General features: G+C 51.1%; 16 non-coding genes across 16 annotated transcripts; all 16 read left to right on the top strand.

Annotated features, from left to right (window-relative positions):
- Nucleotides 1–3,851: 3,851 nt before the first annotated feature.
- LOC135590268 (5S ribosomal RNA) lies at nt 3,852–3,970 on the top strand. Its single transcript, XR_010477675.1, has one exon. It is a non-coding gene; the product is annotated as a 5S ribosomal RNA (ribosomal RNA).
- Nucleotides 3,971–4,283: 313 nt separating this feature from the next.
- Nucleotides 4,284–4,402, top strand: LOC135590114 (5S ribosomal RNA). The gene has a single exon (XR_010477521.1). It is a non-coding gene; the product is annotated as a 5S ribosomal RNA (ribosomal RNA).
- Nucleotides 4,403–4,715: 313 nt separating this feature from the next.
- On the top strand, nt 4,716–4,834 carry LOC135589911 (5S ribosomal RNA). Its single transcript, XR_010477317.1, has one exon. It is a non-coding gene; the product is annotated as a 5S ribosomal RNA (ribosomal RNA).
- A 313-nt stretch (nt 4,835–5,147) lies between these two features.
- LOC135592167 (5S ribosomal RNA) lies at nt 5,148–5,266 on the top strand. The gene has a single exon (XR_010478933.1). It is a non-coding gene; the product is annotated as a 5S ribosomal RNA (ribosomal RNA).
- Nucleotides 5,267–5,579: 313 nt separating this feature from the next.
- On the top strand, nt 5,580–5,698 carry LOC135590323 (5S ribosomal RNA). The gene has a single exon (XR_010477730.1). It is a non-coding gene; the product is annotated as a 5S ribosomal RNA (ribosomal RNA).
- A 313-nt stretch (nt 5,699–6,011) lies between these two features.
- On the top strand, nt 6,012–6,130 carry LOC135589533 (5S ribosomal RNA). The gene has a single exon (XR_010476941.1). It is a non-coding gene; the product is annotated as a 5S ribosomal RNA (ribosomal RNA).
- A 313-nt stretch (nt 6,131–6,443) lies between these two features.
- On the top strand, nt 6,444–6,562 carry LOC135589408 (5S ribosomal RNA). The gene has a single exon (XR_010476816.1). It is a non-coding gene; the product is annotated as a 5S ribosomal RNA (ribosomal RNA).
- A 229-nt stretch (nt 6,563–6,791) lies between these two features.
- LOC135590883 (5S ribosomal RNA) lies at nt 6,792–6,910 on the top strand. The gene has a single exon (XR_010478286.1). It is a non-coding gene; the product is annotated as a 5S ribosomal RNA (ribosomal RNA).
- A 313-nt stretch (nt 6,911–7,223) lies between these two features.
- On the top strand, nt 7,224–7,342 carry LOC135592164 (5S ribosomal RNA). Its single transcript, XR_010478930.1, has one exon. It is a non-coding gene; the product is annotated as a 5S ribosomal RNA (ribosomal RNA).
- Nucleotides 7,343–7,655: 313 nt separating this feature from the next.
- Nucleotides 7,656–7,774, top strand: LOC135592163 (5S ribosomal RNA). Its single transcript, XR_010478928.1, has one exon. It is a non-coding gene; the product is annotated as a 5S ribosomal RNA (ribosomal RNA).
- Nucleotides 7,775–8,087: 313 nt separating this feature from the next.
- Nucleotides 8,088–8,206, top strand: LOC135590424 (5S ribosomal RNA). The gene has a single exon (XR_010477832.1). It is a non-coding gene; the product is annotated as a 5S ribosomal RNA (ribosomal RNA).
- Nucleotides 8,207–8,519: 313 nt separating this feature from the next.
- LOC135590316 (5S ribosomal RNA) lies at nt 8,520–8,638 on the top strand. The gene has a single exon (XR_010477723.1). It is a non-coding gene; the product is annotated as a 5S ribosomal RNA (ribosomal RNA).
- A 313-nt stretch (nt 8,639–8,951) lies between these two features.
- On the top strand, nt 8,952–9,070 carry LOC135589652 (5S ribosomal RNA). Its single transcript, XR_010477059.1, has one exon. It is a non-coding gene; the product is annotated as a 5S ribosomal RNA (ribosomal RNA).
- Nucleotides 9,071–9,383: 313 nt separating this feature from the next.
- On the top strand, nt 9,384–9,502 carry LOC135589940 (5S ribosomal RNA). Its single transcript, XR_010477347.1, has one exon. It is a non-coding gene; the product is annotated as a 5S ribosomal RNA (ribosomal RNA).
- A 313-nt stretch (nt 9,503–9,815) lies between these two features.
- LOC135590192 (5S ribosomal RNA) lies at nt 9,816–9,934 on the top strand. Its single transcript, XR_010477599.1, has one exon. It is a non-coding gene; the product is annotated as a 5S ribosomal RNA (ribosomal RNA).
- A 229-nt stretch (nt 9,935–10,163) lies between these two features.
- LOC135591052 (5S ribosomal RNA) lies at nt 10,164–10,282 on the top strand. The gene has a single exon (XR_010478423.1). It is a non-coding gene; the product is annotated as a 5S ribosomal RNA (ribosomal RNA).
- Nucleotides 10,283–10,331: the final 49 nt, after the last annotated feature.

Raw genomic sequence — 10,331 nt, 5'->3', positions numbered from 1 at the left:
AGGAGATCATCTCTGATAGAGACTCCAGATTTCTCTCTAGATTCTGGAGAAGATTACAGGAATCTATGGGCACTAAAGTTAAGTTTAGCACTGCATATCATCCTCAGACCGATGGTCAGTCAGAAAGAACAATTCAAACACTTGAGGATTTGCTTAGAGCCTATGTTATGGATTGGAAAGGTGAATGGGATAAGAATATTTCACTTGTTGAGTTCACGTATAACAATAGTTATCATTCAAGTATTCAGATGGCTCCTTATGAAGCTTTATATGGGCGAAAGTGCATAACACCTATATGTTGGGAGGAAGTTGGGGACAGAAAGTTGTTAGCACCGGACCAGGTACAAGAAACTACCGAGAAAATTCAAGTTATAAGGAAAAGGTTAAAAGCTGCTCAAAGTCGTCAAAAGAGTTATGCCGATAATAGGAGACGAGATATTGAGTTTGAAATCGGAGATTTTGTATTCTTAAAAGTCTCCCCTTCCAAAGGCATTATAAGGTTTGGGAAGAAAGGAAAGTTAAGCCCAAGATTTATTGGACCTTTTGAGGTTCTTGAGAGGGTTGGTTCTGTCGCTTACAGGATTGCCTTACCACCAGCATTGAGCCATGTCCATGATATATTTCATGTCTCGATGATTAGAAAGTATATGTATGACCCTTCTCACATCATTAAGTATGAGCTGGTGGAGTTCGATAAAGATTTATCCTATGTGGAAGAGCCTATTCAGATTATTGATAAGAAAGAAAAAGTCCTAAGGAATCGGGTCATCCCACTGGTTCAAGTAAATTGGAGACATCGTTCTGGAGAAGAGACAACTTGGGAGCTAGAAGAGGAAATGAAAAAGGTGTATCCTTGTCTTTTCATCGAATAGAGGTACGATAAATTTAGAGGACTAAATTTTTCTTTTAAGGGGGGGAGAGTGTAACACTACTTATTTCCGAATGTTCGTATAAATTTCTGGTGATAACGTAAGCATCTATTTTAATTGACAAAAGAAATAGAGTATGAATCAGAGGTAACTTATTTGTAAGATTTGGGAGATCTGTTCAAAAAAAAAAAAAAGAGAAAAGAAAGAATCTAAGGACCTATATGTAAACCCTAAGGACCAAATCGTGAATATGATAAAAACAAGGACTAAACTGCAAAATGCACCAAATGACAAATTCCACCGCTTAAGCCTCTCTGCCTTCGTTCTTAAGGAAGCAGAGGAGGCAGCTCGTGGGTGATCAGGGAAAGAAAGAAAGAAAGAAGAAGAAGAAGAAGAAGAAGAAGAAGAAGAAGAGAAAGAAAATTGGGGCTTTTAGGGTTCTTGCTTTAATCTTGTCATTTCGGGTCAAAATTTCCAAAGGCAAGTGTTCTAACCCCATCCTACAGCAGTATTAGACTCTGTTTTTATGTTGATTCAAAATAAATTGGAAGATTTCTATTTAGAAACTGATATGTCTCTCCTTGGACATAAAACCATGGAATCTGAAAGTTTTTTTTCGGTAAACTGACCCCTAAGCACTGTTTCAGCTATAAGTTTTAGTACAGAATGAGGATTCAGGCAGGAACTATTTTTGTTTGAAATTAGACTCGTATATATTTCTTTTGACACTGATTTTGTAGATTTTGGACACCGAATACTTACCCAAAAATTTGTTTCAAAAGAGCCTATAGACGCTGTAAAACAGAGTTCAAGACTTCTGACCTTTCGAAACTAAAACGCCTATAACTCCCTGTTGAAAATTCTGATTTGTACCAAACTGATTTTATTTGAAACTAGACTTGAAATCCTCTCTTTTGACATATAGTTTGAACATTTTGGAGTTCAATTGCTCATCCTATCGTCTGTTGAATCCGATCCTATAAAGTCTGCAAACCAGTGATTGTGATTTTGACCTTACGTTACCAAATCAGAGGTAACTCTGTGTTGGGAGCCCTGTTTCATATGAAATCTGTTCCATCCGAATATAGACTGATATATGGTTCAACCATAGCCTTCTTATGAGTATTGGAGCATATTTGTTATTTTGAAATATTTGTTGGATGTGCCACTGGAATTCTGTCCGAAATCGAGCTTTGGTCGATTTCGCGTATTCTGTTTCATTTCCTTTGGATACTTGAATTCGCCTAACCTTCTTATTGGAATTGAGCTGGTTACGATTGCTTAGAATCCCTGTACACTCTTGCTTTCAATTCTTTCCCTAAAATGAATATTTTTGTGAGAGATTTGTTCCTTGCATCACATTGCTTTTGAAAAGGCACATGTACGTTTGGTTGTTCCGCGTGTGCTTCCGTTATATGCTGCAATTTGTTGAAACTGCCTTCTTGTACTCTGGTGTGTGGGATTGTCTGGACCTTTGCCAGAAATGGTAAAGGGTATGCGCTGATTTGCCCGCTATGTGGGGTCCCGCTATGTGGGATATTCTGGTATGCGCTTATTTGCCCGCTATGTGGGGTCCCGCTATGTGGGATATTGCTTAGAGCCTGCGATGCTCTGCCGGCCCCCTTTGACTTCACCTAGACGTGGGTGGATGGAGCTCCCAGACGTGGGAGACTTTTGTCAGGTGGTCATTCAGAAATGGATGAATCACATTCTGACTGAGATCCCACTATACCCTCTATATGTTTGATATGACATCCAGAGTTTTGGTGAGTTATTTCTGTTCGTGCTCTGGATAGTTATGATATGATTGCAACGTCAAGGACGACGTTTGAGCTTCTGTATGACATATGAGTTTGATATGCTCTGAAATGCTTCATTCACTGTTGATTTTGCTTCGTAATGTTCCATATGTCGTTGATGTGATTTGGAACATTTTAAATGCCATTGATAAGCTCCGATATGTTTCCTTTGTTTCTGATATGCTCCAATTACTCTATGCCCCATCTGTCAGGAACCAAATATGTATGATTAAAAAGGACAATTATGATTCTGCTCCTAATGATATTATGTATACGAAATCGTATATTCTGCTTCGTGTTTGAAAACTGCATCTCTTTGGAAATTGTACTATTTTGATATGGATATGTTAGTCACTTGCTGAGCTCTTTATGCTCACCCCATTTGTTGATAAATTTTTCAGGATAGCGTAACTCTTGCTTAAATGTTAAGAATGGGCTGAGGCAGCGGAAAGTTTAGAAGACGTTGGGCAGAACTTTTGTTAGCATATATGTAGTTGTGTATAAGCTACCTTGCATCTAATGAAATGTGACTATGAATCTAAACCTGTGGATTTTGTGTAAGTTAAAGGATCCCTCATGTATAGGGTTTTGGAATGTTAAATTAAATTGTGTAATGATATGAACTTATGGTAAATCGATGATTGTGGTGACTGCATAGATTTCCCCACTTGTGGATTTATGTTGTGGTTTTTTTTTATTTTGATGAGTCGAGTTCAGATTGTATGAATTATCGAGTGATGTGTGCTATGTTTATGAATTGCACAGGGTTATGAATTGATAGATTATAGAAGTGAAATTTTTGATCCGAATGTTTTTCTTAGTGACCTCAAATGTGTGTTTGGATCCTGGGTTAGTTGTGGCGAAAAAATTTAAATATCATGGATAAATTCGAAACCTCTCCCATCGACCTCCGAGGCGATGGTTTTGGGCCTCGGAATTTGCCGTGACGGCTACGCAGTCAGTCTCGTGGGGCTCGGAGAGAGGTTTCCGGAATGGGGTCGCAATAGCGATTCCGAGTTCGTTCGAGAAAGTCGCAATCGTTTCGGCGCGCGCTTGCCGTGTCCGGTACGCGGTGGGCATCGGCGAGATCCGACAATGGCGATTCCGATATCGTTCGAGAGGTTTAGGGGCTCCATACGCCGTCCGCGACGTGCACAAAGGCGAGGGACGACGCAAACAAAACGAGTGCGATCATACCAGCACTAAAGCACTGGATCCCTTCAGGACTCCGAAGTTAAGCGTGCTTGGGCGGGAGTAGTACTAGGATTGGTGACCCCCTGGGAAGTCCTCGTGTTGCACTCCTTTTTGCGCCCCAAGCGACCGAAACCTCTCCCGTCGACCTCCGAGGCGATGGTTTTGGGCCTCGGAATTTTCCGTGACCGCTACGAAGTCAGTCTCATGGGGCTCGGAGAGAGGTTTCTGGAATGGGGTCGCAATAGCGATTCCGAGTTCATTCGAGAAAGTCGCGATCGTTTCGGCGCGCGCTTGCCGTGTCCGGTATGCGGTGGGCATCGGAGAGATCCGACAACGGCGATTCCGATATCGTTCGAGAGGTTTAGGGGCTCAATACGCCGTCCGCGACGTGCACAAAGGCGAGGGACGATGCAAACGAAACGAGTGCGATCATACCAGCACTAAAGCACCGGATCCCATCAGGACTCTGAATTTAAGCGTGCTTGGGCGGGAGTAGTACTAGGATGGGTGACCCCTTGAGAAGTCCTCGTGTTGCACTCCTTTTTGCGCCCCGAGCGACCGAAACCTCTCCCGTGGACCTCTGAGGCGATGGTTTTGGGCCTCGGAATTTGCCGTGACCGCAACGCAGTCAGTCTCGTGGGGCTCGGAGAGAGGTTTTCGGAATGGGGTCGCAATAGCGATTCCGAGTTCGTTCGAGAAAGTCGCGATTGTTTCGGCGCGCGCCTGCCGTGTCCGGTACGCGGTGGGCATCGGAGAGATCCGACAACGGCGATTCCGAGATCGTTCGAGAGGTTTAGGGGCTCCATACGCCGTCCGCGACGTGCACAAAGGCGAGGGACGACGCAAATGAAATGAGTGCGATCATACCAGCACTAAAGCACCGGATCCCATCAGAACTCCGAACTTAAGCGTGCTTGGGCGAGAGTAGTACTAGGATTGGTGACCCCCTGGGAAGTCCTCGTGTTGCACTCCTTTTTGCGCCCCGAGCGACCGAAACCACTCCCGTCGACCTCCGAGGCGATGGTTTTGGGCCTCGAAATTTGCCGAGACCGCTACGCAGTCAGTCTCGTGGGGCTCGGAGAGAGGTTTCTGGAATGGGGTCGCAATAGCGATTCCGAGTTCGTTCGAGAAAGTCGCGATCGTTTCGGCGCGCGCTTGCCGTGTCCGGTATGCGGTGGGCATCGGAGAGATCCGACAATGGCGATTCCGAGATCGTTCGAGAGGTTTAGGGGCTCCATATGCCGTCCGCGACGTGCACAAAGGCGAGGGGCGACGTAAATGAAACGAGTGCGATCATACCAGCACTAAAGCACCGGATCCCATCAGAACTCCAAAGTTAAGCGTGCTTGGGCGAGAGTAGTACTAGGATGGTTGACCCCTTGGGAAGTCCTCGTGTTGCACTCCTTTTTGCGCCCCGATCGACCGAAACCTCTCCCGTCGACATCCGAGGCGATGGTTTTGGGCTTCGGAATTTGCCGTGACCGCTACGCAGTCAGTCTCGTGGGGCTCGGAGAGAGGTTTCCGGAATGGGGTCGCAATAGCGATTCCGAGTTCGTTCGAGAAAGTCGCGATCGTTTCGGCGCGCGCTTGCCGTGTCCGGTATGCGGTGGGCATCGGAGAGATCCGACAACGGCGATTCCGAGATCGTTCGAGAGGTTTAGGGGCTCAATACGCCGTCCGCGACGTGCACAAAGGCGAGGGACGACGCAAACGAAACGAGTGCGATCATACCAGCACTAAAGCACCGGATCCCATCAGGACTCTGAATTTAAGCGTGCTTGGGCGGGAGTAGTACTAGGATGGTTGACCCCTTGGGAAGTCCTCGTGTTGCACTCCTTTTTGCGCCCCGAGTGACCGAAACCTCTCCCGTCGACCTCCGAGGCGATGGTTTTGGGCCTCGGAATTTGCCGTGACCGCTACGCTGTCAGTCTCGTGGGGCTCGGAGAGAGGTTTCCGGAATGGGGTCGCAATAGCGATTCCGAGTTCGTTCGAGAAAGTCGCGATCGTTTCGGCGCGCGCTTGCCGTGTCCGGTATGCGGTGGGCATCGGAGAGATCCGACAATGGCGATTCCGAGATCGTTCGAGAGGTTTAGGGGCTCCATACGCCATCCGCGACGTGCACAAAGGCGAGGGGCGATGCAAATGAAACGAGTGCGATCATACCAGCACTAAAGCACCGGATCCCATCAGAACTCCGAAGTTAAGCGTGCTTGGGCGAGAGTAGTACTAGGATGGTTGACCCCTTGGGAAGTCCTCATGTTGCACTCCTTTTTGCGCCCCGAGCGACCGAAACCTCTCCCGTCGATATCCGAGGCGATGGTTTTGGGCCTCGGAATTTGCCGTGACCGCTACGCTGTCAGTCTCGTGGGGCTCGGAGAGAGGTTTCCGGAATGGGGTTGCAATAGCGATTCCGAGTTCGTTCGATAAAGTCGCGATCATTTCGGTGCGCGCTTGCCGTGTCCGGTATGCGGTGGGCATCGGAGAGATCCGACAACGGCGATTCCGAGATCGTTCGAGAGGTTTAGGGGCTCCATACGCCGTCCGCGACGTGCACAAAGGAGAGGGACGACGCTAATGAAACGAGTGCGATCATACCAGCACTAGAGCACCGGATCCCATCAGAACTCCGAAGTTAAGCGTGCTTGGGCGAGAGTAGTACTAGGATTGGTGACCACCTGGGAAGTCCTCGTGTTGCACTCCTTTTTGCGCCTCGAGCGTCCGAAACCTCTCCCGTCGACCTCCGATCGCAATAGCGATTCCGAGTTCGTTCGAGAAAGTCGCGATCGTTTCGGCGCGCGCTTGCCGTGTCCGGTACGCGGTGGGCATCGGCGAGATCCGACAATGGCGATTCCGATATCGTTCGAGAGGTTTAGGGGCTCCATACGCCGTCCGCGACGTGCACAAAGGCGAGGGACGACGCAAACAAAACGAGTGCGATCATACCATGACTAAAGCACCGGATCCCATCAGGACTCCGAAGTTAAGCGTGCTTGGGTGGGAGTAGTACTAGGATTGGTGACCCCCTGGGAAGTCCTCGTGTTGCACTCCTTTTTGCGCCCCGAGCGACCGAAACCTCTCCCGTCGACCTCCGAGGCGATGGTTTTGGGCCTCGGAATTTGCCGTGACCGCTACGCAGTCAGTCTCGTGGGGCTCGGAGAGAGGTTTCCAGAATGGGGTCGCAATAGCGATTCCGAGTTCGTTCGAGAAAGTCGCGATCGTTTCGGCGCGCGCTTGCCGTGTCCGGTATGTGGTGGGCATCGGAGAGATCCGACAATGGCGATTCCGAGATCGTTCGAGAGGTTTAGGGGCTCCATACGCCGTCCACGACGTGCACAAAGGCGAGGGGCGACGCAAACGAAACGAGTGCGATCTTACCAGCACTAAAGCACCGGATCCCATCAGAACTCCGAAGTTAAGCGTGCTTGGGCGAGAGTAGTACTAGGATGGTTGACCCCTTGGGAAGTCCTCGTGTTGCACTCCTTTTTGCGCCCCGAGCGACCGAAACCTCTCCCGTCGACATCCGAGGCGATGGTTTTGGGCCTCGGAATTTGCCGTGACGGCTACGCAGTCAGTCTCGTGGGGCTCGGAGAGAGGTTTCCGGAATGGGGTCGCAATAGCGATTCCGAGTTCGTTCGACAAAGTCGCGATCGTTTCGGCGCGTGCTTGCCGTGTTCGGTATGCGGTGGGCATCGGAGAGATCCGACAATGGCGATTCCGAGATCGTTCGAGAGGTTTAGGGGCTCCATACGCCGTCCGCGACGTGCACAAAGGCGAGGGGCGACGCAAACGAAACGAGTGCGATCTTACCAGCACTAAAGCACCGGATCCCATCAGAACTCCGAAGTTAAGCGTGCTTGGGCGAGAGTAGTACTAGGATGGTTGACCCCTTGGGAAGTCCTCGTGTTGCACTCCTTTTTGCGCCCCGAGCGACCGAAACCTCTCCCGTCGACATCCGAGGCGATGGTTTTGGGCCTCGAAATTTGCCGTGACCGCTACGCAGTCAGTCTCGTGGGGCTCGGAGAGAGGTTTCCGGAATGGGGTCGCAATAGCGATTCCGAGTTCGTTCGAGAAAGTCGCGATCGTTTCAGCGCGCGCTTGCCGTGTCCGGTACGCGGTGGGCATCGGAGAGATCCGACAATGGCGATTCCGATATCGTTCGAGAGGTTTAGGGGCTCCATACGCCGTCCGCGACGTGCACAAAGGCGAGGGACGACGCAAACGAAACGAGTGCGATCATACCAGGACTAAAGCACCGGATCCCATCAGGACTCTGAAGTTAAGCGTGCTTGGGCGGGAGTAGTACTAGGATTGGTGACCCCCTGGGAAGTCCTCGTGTTGCACTCCTTTTTGCGCCCCGAGCGACCGAAACCTCTCCCGTCGACCTCCGAGGCGATGGTTTTGGGCCTCGGAATTTTCCGTGACCGCTACGAAGTCAGTCTCGTGGGGCTCGGAGAGAGGTTTCTGGAATGGGGTCGCAATAGCGATTCTGAGTTCGTTCGAGAAAGTCGCGATCGTTTCGGCGCGCGCTTGCCGTGTCCGGTATGCGGTGGGCATCGGTAAGATCCGACAACGGCGATTCCGATATCGTTCGAGAGGTTTAGGGGCTCAATACGCCGTCCGCGACGTGCACAAAGGCGAGGGACGACGCAAACGAAACGAGTGCGATCGTACCAGCACTAAAGCACCGGATCCCATCAGGACTCTGAATTTAAGCGTGCTTGGGCGGGAGTAGTACTAGGATGGGTGACCCCTTGGGAAGTCCTCGTGTTGCACTCCTTTTTGCGCCCCGAGCGACCGAAACCTCTCCCGTCGACCTCCGAGGCGATGGTTTTGGGCCTCGGACTTTGCCGTGACCGCTATGCAGTCAGTCTCGTGGGGCTCGGAGAGAGGTTTTCGGAATGGGGTCGCAATAGCGATTCCGTGTTCGTTCGAGAAAGTCGCGATTGTTTCGGCGCGCGCCTGCCGTGTCCGGTACGCGGTGGGCATCGGAGAGATCCGACAACGGCGATTCCGAGATCGTTCGAGAGGTTTAGGGGCTCCATACGCCGTCCGCGACGTGCACAAAGGCGAGGGACGACGCAAACGAAATGAGTGCGATCATACCAGCACTAAAGCACCGGATCCCATCAGAACTCCGAACTTAAGCGTGCTTGGGCGGGAGTAGTACTAGGATGGTTGACCCCTTGGGAAGTCCTCGTGTTGCACTCCTTTTTGCGCCCCGAGCGACCGAAACCTCTCCCGTCGACCTCCGAGGCGATGGTTTTGGGCCTCGGAATTTGCCGTGACCGCTACGCTGTCAGTCTCGTGGGGCTCGGAGAGAGGTTTCCGGAATGGGGTCGCAATAGCGATTCCGAGTTCGTTCGAGAAAGTCGCGATCGTTTCGGCGCGCGCTTGCCGTGTCCGGTATGCGGTGGGCTTCGGAGAGATCCGACAATGGCGATTCCGAGATCGTTCGAGAGGTTTAGGTGCTCCATACGCCGTCCGCGACGTGCACAGAGGCGAGGGGCGACGCAAATGAAACGAGTGCGATCATACCAGCACTAAAGCACCGGATCCCATCAGAACTCCGAAGTTAAGCGTGCTTGGGCGAGAGTAGTACTAGGATGGTTGACCCCTTGGGAAGTCCTCGTGTTGCACTCCTTTTTGCGCCCCGAGCGACCGAAACCTCTCCCGTCGACATCCGAGGCGATGGTTTTGGGCCTCGGAATTTGCCGTGACCGCTACGCAGTCAGTCTCGTGGGGCTCGGAGAGAGGTTTCTGGAATGGGGTCGCAATAGCGATTCCGAGTTCGTTCGATAAAGTCGCGATCGTTTCGGTGCGCGCTTGCCGTGTCCGGTATGCGGTGGGCATCGGAGAGATCCGACAACGGCGATTCCGAGATCGTTCGAGAGGTTTAGGGGCTCCATACGCCGTCCGCGATGTGCACAAAGGAGAGGGACGACGCTAATGAAACGAGTGCGATCATACAAGCACTAGAGCACCGGATCCCATCAGAACTCCGAAGTTAAGCGTGCTTGGGCGAGAGTAGTACTAGGATTGGTGACCACCTGGGAAGTCCTCGTGTTGCACTCCTTTTTGCGCCTCGAGCGACCGAAACCTCTCCCGTCGACCTCCGATCGCAATAGCGATTCCGAGTTCGTTCGAGAAAGTCGCGATCGTTTCGGCACGCGCTTGCCGTGTCCGGTACGCGGTGGGCATCGGCGAGATCCGACAATGGCGATTCCGATATCGTTCGAGAGGTTTAGGGGCTCCATACGCCGTCCGCGACGTGCACAAAGGCGAGGGACGACGCAAACAAAACGAGTGCGATCATACCATGACTAAAGCACCGGATCCCATCAGGACTCCGAAGTTAAGCGTGCTTGGGTGGGAGTAGTACTAGGATTGGTGACCCCCTGGGAAGTCCTCGTGTTGCAGTCTTTTTTGCGCCCCGAGCGACCGAAACCTCTCCCGTCGACCTCCGAGGCGA

The sequence above is a fragment of the Musa acuminata genome, chromosome BXJ1-8, assembly GCF_036884655.1.
Source record: "Musa acuminata AAA Group cultivar baxijiao chromosome BXJ1-8, Cavendish_Baxijiao_AAA, whole genome shotgun sequence".
NCBI classification, from domain to species: domain Eukaryota; kingdom Viridiplantae; phylum Streptophyta; class Magnoliopsida; order Zingiberales; family Musaceae; genus Musa; species Musa acuminata.
Note: the sequence above shows the minus strand (reverse complement) of the source record. Positions and strands in the feature narration are given on the sequence as shown.